Genomic DNA, 8,807 nt, shown 5'->3' on the forward strand with positions numbered 1-8,807 from the left:
TATAATAGTCTGATACATCGTACTTCTATCGAAAAAATCATCTACATGGACCAAAAAACTATTCAACTAATATTAATCATTAAATGCATTCAATGTGATCGTTGGAATCGAATACTATACATAGTTGATGAGTTCTGTTGAGAAAAGGGTGAACAATCACGAACAACAAGAACAATCAATCAGTTGTGATTCACTTTAGATTCTATTAAGTTTGCAAATCGCAAATTCTAGCTCATACTTCATTGATATATTTGTAGCATTTATGATATTCTTTCGAGCTATTCAGATGTAACCTGATAAGTGAAAAAAATTAAAGTTTTCAGTTTGGAATTGTTTAAGTGTAGTGACCCGTTCCAGAATCACCTACTAATCAAGAACTAAGCACGCAACTTAACTTAAATAAAAACAATCAGAGATAATAGCGGAAAAGGTCAACAAATGATAGTTATACAATCCCATCGAAAATCCATAACAACTCAGAATGAAAAGAAAGTATACGGTACAACCATATCGAATCAAAGAGTACTGAATAAATAACTCCACCGGCTACTCAACGTCCTCCTCCTCCTCCTGAGCCATCCAACCTGAGGCCTGCCCCGTGGGAATGGGGTGTCCAAGATAAACAAAACCGAGGACGTGAGCGATAAGAACGCCCAGTACAAAAGCATTAGTATACAAGCCTATATGAAATGCACATGCTATGATATGATACCAGGGTAATCAAGAAACAGGAGTAACAAAGGATCTCAAAATGCTCAGTCTAGAGGCGCCAAGTGGATAGTGCCGCGCGGTACTCCTCTGGGTCACTGCATCCACTACAAGATCAGACGTGGACCTAAAATGTCCCGGATCACCGAAGCCCTCCCGACCCGTCGGCCACTGTGTACTCTCGGTGTCCATGCGTCCACAAGATAGGGCTGAGCGGCCCCACAAGATATAGCTTATCTCGAAAGAGATACAGCTCAACAGTAAAGGCTATCTCGAAGGAGATACGGCTCAACATGAAATGCAACATGCAGTAATAAACGTGACATAATAGCATGCATCATATGACATATATCAATGCACCACATAATCATGCAACACATATAAGAATGTATACTCGACCAGGATATCTCGGATAGTACTTTCGTACCTCAAACCAGCAGATCCTAACAATCAGTCCTAGACTCACGCCTGCGTCCGCAGTCAGCCCACTGGTGCCGCTAGCTCCAAACTAGAGCGCAGCTCCGCTACAACACTAGTAGCTCCCCGCTAGTGCCCGAACCTCGGAAAAAGACTAGAACCTGTCAGAAACGACTGAAATGCTCTGGAATACTCTGAAATGGCGAGTCACAAATGAAGCCTCGCGCCTCTATTTATAGCCAATGTTCGGACGCTCCGATCCACTTCGGAAGCTCCGATCTGGGACACTTCGGACGATCCGAACCCTGCATGTCTTCCACGAGTACAGCCACCTGTCCCGGACGATCCGAGTCTTGATCGGACGATCCGAACCCTTCCACGTGTCCAGACACCTGGCTCGGACGATCCGAACCCTGATCGGACGATCCGAACCCTTCCACGTGTCCAGAACCCTTCCACGTGTCCAGCCACCTGTCTCGGACGGTCCGAACTCACTTCGGATGATCCGAACCTTCTTCGGACGATCCGAACCTGGTTCGGTCTTTCCGATCCCACCGAAATATAATTAATCCAATAATTAACTCAAATTAGGAATCGGGTTACTACATTCTCCCCCCCTTAAAAAGATTTCGTCCTCGAAATCAGGCTTAGAGGATGAACAAAACGAAATAACAACATCGTTATTACATCTCAATGGTTGTTGAATACAACTGATATTTCGATTACAACTGAAAACACAAACATATACAAAGCATAACTCAAAAGAGCTCTGGATGCTCCGAACGCATACGACTCTCTAGCTCCCAAGTGGCTTCTTCAGTGCCTCTGCGCTGCCACTGAACTAAGACAAGAGGAATGATCTTATTCCGCAACACCTTGTCTTTGCGGTCGAGAATCCGCACTGGTCGTTCCACGTAAGACAAATCCGTATTTAGTTGAACTTCAGATGGATGCAAGATGTGAGACTCATCTGCTACATATCGTCTCAACAAAGATACGTGGAACACATCGTGAATACTTGATAGGTACGGCGGCAATGCAAGTCTGTAAGCCAAATCTCCCACGCTTTCCAATATTTCAAATGGACCAATAAATCTCGGAGACAGCTTACCCTTAAGACCAAATCTCAAAATCCTGCGAAAAGGCGAAACTCGAAGAAACACTTTCTCCCCTGGCTGAAAATAAAGAGGTCGCCGCTTGGTGTTCGCATAACTAGCCTGTCGATCCTGCGTGATCTTAATCCGTTTCTTGATTACTGCAACCTTATCAATAGCCTACTGGACTAACTCCGGTCCCTCAACATGTCGTTCCCCAACTTCATCCCAAAATAATGGAGTACGACAACGTCGCCCATACAACGCCTCAAATGGTGCCATACCAATACTACGATGATAGCTGTTGTTGTACGCGAACTCAATCAAAGGCAAATGATCCTGCCAAGCGGTTCCGAAATCCATAACACAAGCTCGCATCATATCCTCAAGTGTACGGATAGTCCTCTCTGTCTGACCGTCGGTCTCTGGATGATAAGCCGTACTTAAACTTAATGAAGTACCCAATGCCGACTGGAAACTACCCCAAAATCGTGAGGTAAAACGAGGATCTCTATCACTAACAATACTGACAGGCACTCCATGCAAACGTAAAATCTCTTGAATATACAAGCGAGCCATACGATCGAAAGTGAAATCACGGTTATATGGCAGAAAATGAGCAGACTTGGTGAGTCGATCCACCACTACCCAAATAGCATCACTATTCCTCGAAGACAATGGTAAGTGAGTAATGAAGTCCATCGCAATATGCTCCCACTTCCATTCAGGAATAGGTAAGTTCAGCAATAATCCTCCCGGTCGACGGTGCTCTGCCTTAACCTGCTGACAAACAAGACACTTGGAAACAAACTGATAAACACTGCGCTTCATCCCTTTCCACCAAAATCGTGTCCTCAAATCTTTATACATCTTGTTGCTTCCCGGATGGACACTCAACTTGCTTCGATGAGCCTGAGCCAAGATCTCTTCCCTTAAAGTATCATCCTCTGGTACCACAACTCGATTAGACAAACACAGAAGACCATTAGACTGATAATGGAAATTGCTATCTCCACCAGCCAACCGAGCTAATCTCTGAGTCTTGAGATCAGACATCTGAGCATCTCGAATCCGAGCGAACAAAGCTGGCTCAGATAGAATGGTAGCAACACGAATGCTCTCCATACCTTTCCGATGTTTGAAATTAAACCCCAACGAACAACAATCCTGGATAGTACTAATCATAGCACTGGTCTGAAGTGCAGAGACTCTCACCTTGCGACTAAGAGCATCGGCTGTGAGATTCGCAGAGCCTGGATGGTATTTGATCTCGCAGTCATAATCTTTAAGTAGATCCATCCAACGACGTTGTCTCATGTTCAACTCAGCCTGAGTGAACAGATACTTCAGACTCTTATGATCAGTAAAAATTTCAAACTTAACCCCGTACAAGTAATGACGCCAGATTTTTAGCGCAAACACAATAGCAGCTAGTTCTAGATCATGGATAGGATACTTTTCCTCGTGAGGTTTCAACTGCCTGGATGCGTAAGCGATCACATGATCATTCTGTGTCAACACACACCCTAAGCCTTGAAAAGAGGCATCGGTGTAAACACTGAAACCATCAGATCCTGACGGTAACGCCAAAACAGGTGCAGAAGTCAGAAGTCGACGAAGCTCTCTGAAACTATCTTCGCACTCAGATGACCACTCAAATGGAACATCCTTCCGAGTAAGTTGCGTCAATGGTCTAGCTACCTGAGAGAAATTCACAATGAAGCGACGATAATACCCTGCCAGACCTAGAAAACTGCGGATCTCAGCCACCATCGTAGGACGTGACCAATTCAGCACTGCTTCGATCTTGCTGGGATCCACAGAAATTCCTTCCTTGGAAATCACATGACCAAGGAATACTACACGATCAATCCAGAACTCGCACTTACTCAGCTTAGCATACAATTGCTTCTCGCGAAGAATCTGCAACACAATCCTCAAGTGCTGGATATGCTCTTCCACACTGTGAGAATAAATCAAGATATCGTCGATGAAAACCACAACAAACTGATCTAGAAAATCCCGAAAGACTCGATTCATCAGATCCATGAACACTGCTGGCGCATTCGTCAATCCAAATGGCATAACTAGAAACTCGTAATGCCCATATCGCGTACGAAATGCAGTCTTGGAAATATCATCATCTCTGACTCTCATCTGATGATAACCCGATCGCAAGTCAATCTTGGAGTAAACAGAGGTACCCTGAAGCTGATCGAACAAATCATCGATACGAGGTAATGGATACTTGTTTTTGATCGTCACTCGATTCAGCTGGCGATAATCAATGCACAATCGCATGGATCCATCTTTCTTCTTGACAAACAAGACTGGAGCTCCCCAAGGTGAAACACTCGGGCGAATATAACCTTTATCAAGAAGATCCTGTAATTGCTGCTTCAATTCTCTCATCTCTGATGGAGCAAGACGATAGGGGGCACGAGAAATCGGTGCAGTCCCTGGCATTAACTCAATGCCAAATTCCACCTCTCTAACCGGAGGGAAACCAGGAATCTCATCTGGAAAAACATCAGGAAATTCACAAACCACTGGAATATCATCTATACCAACACTACCTGTGGAGGAATCAATCGCATAGATGAGGTAGCCTTCTCCGCCCGCCTCTAAAGCACGACAGGCTTTCAGAGCAGATACCACTGGCATCGGAGGTCGCGCTCCCTCACCATAGAAAAACCAACTAGAGCTCTCAGTCGTACGAAACTGAACAAGCTTCTGGTAACAATCCACGGTAGCTCGGTAGATAGTCAATAGGTCTATACCTAGAATACAATCAAAATCCTCCATCTCCAGGATCATGAGATTCGCAATCAATTCGTTACCCTCAAAATCTAAGGGACAACCCATCACTAGACGCTTCGCTAACACCGAATGACCCATCGGAGTAGAAACAGAAAGAATGACGTCTAGAGAAACATACGGTAACTTATGACGCTTAACAAATCGTGCAGAAATGAATGAATGTGATGCTCCGGTATCAATAAGAACAAAAGCAGGAATACCGCATAAACGAAAAGTACCTGCTATGACTCTCTCTGTCTCATCTGCAGCCTGATCCTGGTTCAGCGCAAAAACCTGACCTTGGGCACGAGGTCTAAGATTTGAACTACCCACTGCCTGACCCTGCCTCCTCTGCTGAACAGTCGTCTGAGATCCGGAACCAGATCCTGCTCCACCTCGCAACTGAGGGCAATTCTTCTTGAGATGACCCATCTCTCCGCACTGAAAACAAGCTCCCGCGGCTGATCGGCATTGCTCCGATGGATGGTTCTTCCCACAATGCACACAAGAAACCTTCTTCTTACCAAAGCGGAAAACACCGCTAGACCGTGATCCAGATCCAGAAGAAGAAGAACCAGATTTCTTGAAAGACTGAGATCGAGGGCTCAAAGTACTCGGAGGTCTAGAAGAAAGAATAGCCCTACCACGCTGGAGACTGATCTCTGCCTGGCGACACCGGTTCACTAACCCATCATAAGAAGTAGGATTATCACAGACAGTGACTCGATCAAAAATCTCCTGGTTAAGACCCTGGAGAAAATGGTCATACTTGGCCTCAGAACTGCCACTGATATGAGGGGCAAAGGGTAACAAATCGAAGAACTTCTGCTGATATTCATCAACAGACATACTCCCCTGCTTAAGATTCAGGAGCTCAATCGTCTTTGCCTGGCGAAGGGCTGGAGGAAAATACAGCTGCATGAAAGCTGCACGAAAATCGGCCCAAGTCACCCTACCCTGAGACTGGACTATCGGCGCAGAAGTCGATCGCCACCACTTGCGCGCACGGCCTTCGAGAAGAAAACTAAGGGTCTCCATCTGCTGCTCCTCGGTGCACTGGAATGCACGGAAACAACTCTCCATGCGCTCTAACCAATCCTCAGCATCATCGGGAGTCTCACCGCCGACTAAAGGCTTAGGCCCCATCTGAATGAAACGGTGCAAATCAAAACGCCTAGGACCATCCCGACGATGACGATGTTCACGATGACGCCTACGATCGTCCTGGTCACCCCAACGACCTACACTTCCCTGACTACTCTCATCACCAAAGTGGTCAGCCATCGCTACAAGATAGAATGGGGAAAATGGTAAAATGGTCAACGAAAATCCCAAAACAGAATCTATATCCCAAAATCGTAAGCATGCTCTGATACCATAAATTTAGTGACCCGTTCCAGAATCACCTACTAATCAAGAACTAAGCACGCAACTTAACTTAAATAAAAACAATCAGAGATAATAGCGGAAAAGGTCAACAAATGATAGTTATACAATCCCATCGAAAATCCATAACAACTCAGAATGAAAAGAAAGTATACGGTACAACCATATCGAATCAAAGAGTACTGAATAAATAACTCCACCGGCTACTCAACGTCCTCCTCCTCCTCCTGAGCCATCCAACCTGAGGCCTGCCCCGTGGGAATGGGGTGTCCAAGATAAACAAAACCGAGGACGTGAGCGATAAGAACGCCCAGTACAAAAGCATGAGTATACAAGCCTATATGAAATGCACATGCTATGATATGATACCAGGGTAATCAAGAAACAGGAGTAACAAAGGATCTCAAAATGCTCAGTCTAGAGGCGCCAAGTGGATAGTGCCGCGCGGTACTCCTCTGGGTCACTGCATCCACTACAAGATCAGACGTGGACCTAAAATGTCCCGGATCACCGAAGCCCTCCCGACCCGTCGGCCACTGTGTACTCTCGGTGTCCATGCGTCCACAAGATAGGGCTGAGCGGCCCCACAAGATATAGCTTATCTCGAAAGAGATACAGCTCAACAGTAAAGGCTATCTCGAAGGAGATACGGCTCAACATGAAATGCAACATGCAGTAATAAACGTGACATAATAGCATGCATCATATGACATATATCAATGCACCACATAATCATGCAACACATATAAGAATGTATACTCGACCAGGATATCTCGGATAGTACTTTCGTACCTCAAACCAGCAGATCCTAACAATCAGTCCTAGACTCACGCCTGCGTCCGCAGTCAGCCCACTGGTGCCGCTAGCTCCAAACTAGAGCGCAGCTCCGCTACAACACTAGTAGCTCCCCGCTAGTGCCCGAACCTCGGAAAAAGACTAGAACCTGTCAGAAACGACTGAAATGCTCTGGAATACTCTGAAATGGCGAGTCACAAATGAAGCCTCGCGCCTCTATTTATAGCCAATGTTCGGACGCTCCGATCCACTTCGGAAGCTCCGATCTAGGACACTTCGGACGATCCGAACCCACTTCGGACGATCCGAACCCTGCATGTCTTCCACGAGTACAGCCACCTGTCCCGGACGATCCGAGTCTTGATCGGACGATCCGAACCCTTCCACGTGTCCAGACACCTGGCTCGGACGATCCGAACCCTGATCGGACGATCCGAACCCTTCCACGTGTCCAGAACCCTTCCACGTGTCCAGCCACCTGTCTCGGACGGTCCGAACTCACTTCGGATGATCCGAACCTTCTTCGGACGATCCGAACCTGGTTCGGTCTTTCCGATCCCACCGAAATATAATTAATCCAATAATTAACTCAAATTAGGAATCGGGTTACTACATTAAGTCCAACTGAAGTGGGTTATTACGTTACATTTGTAACGTCTGCCGTTTTAAAAGTATGGATATATATATATTTATATATTTAATGTAAAGCTCACATTTTGAATTAGATCATTTAAATAAATTGCATGCATCCCTATTAAACAAAATGTCATTTAAAAATAATCATAAGCAATTACCAATAAAAATGTAGCGGAGTAAAAAAGAGTAAAAATCTTAACATCAATGAGTAAGATAAAGCAGCGTATAAATGCTAAAATCCTCTCAATAACATAAAATCATAAACGTGCGGAAAATCATTAGGTCCTCGGGTCGTGTCACCCACTAGGACTTCTGACTAAGAGTTCAGGACCTCCAGCCCCCTAAATATCCTGATCAACTGCATCACACACGCCTAGTGAGTCTAAAGACTCAACACACCTGTACAGTGATAACAAATACATATACATAACAAGCAGCAGTGAAACAAATTGTAATAAACATATATTTCATGTCTGCAGTAAAATCGTATGCATAATCGTGACCTGTCAAAACATGATAATAATCATAGCATGCATGTATCATCGTATCAACATATACATGTTTATTTTTCTTAATTTGAATTTCGTTCTTCATCTTTGACTTTCGTATTATCATGTCATTCGATGGATCCATCTACGTGTAACCGAGGTACCCGGCGGCGGAGGCATCAGCGACAACATTACTCGTCCACTAAACCCCACCCTTTCGTGTCATCATGTCATCATGCCATCATATTAGTCACAATCAACTCTCATCCTTCAAAACATGTCATCATATTCACAACTCAAGTAAAAGCATGCATATACATAATTTTTCCTTTGAATCAAGCATACAACGTATTTATAGTAATCCAATAAAAATCATGAACATGATGCATAAAACATGATAAAATTGTTCTCAGGGCGCCTGTCAGGACCAAAATCTCACCCCGGGTGCAAAATGACCATTTTGCCCTGGAAACCCAAAAATTAC

This window comes from Primulina eburnea, chromosome 18 (genome assembly GCF_022965805.1).
Source record: "Primulina eburnea isolate SZY01 chromosome 18, ASM2296580v1, whole genome shotgun sequence".
NCBI classification, from domain to species: domain Eukaryota; kingdom Viridiplantae; phylum Streptophyta; class Magnoliopsida; order Lamiales; family Gesneriaceae; genus Primulina; species Primulina eburnea.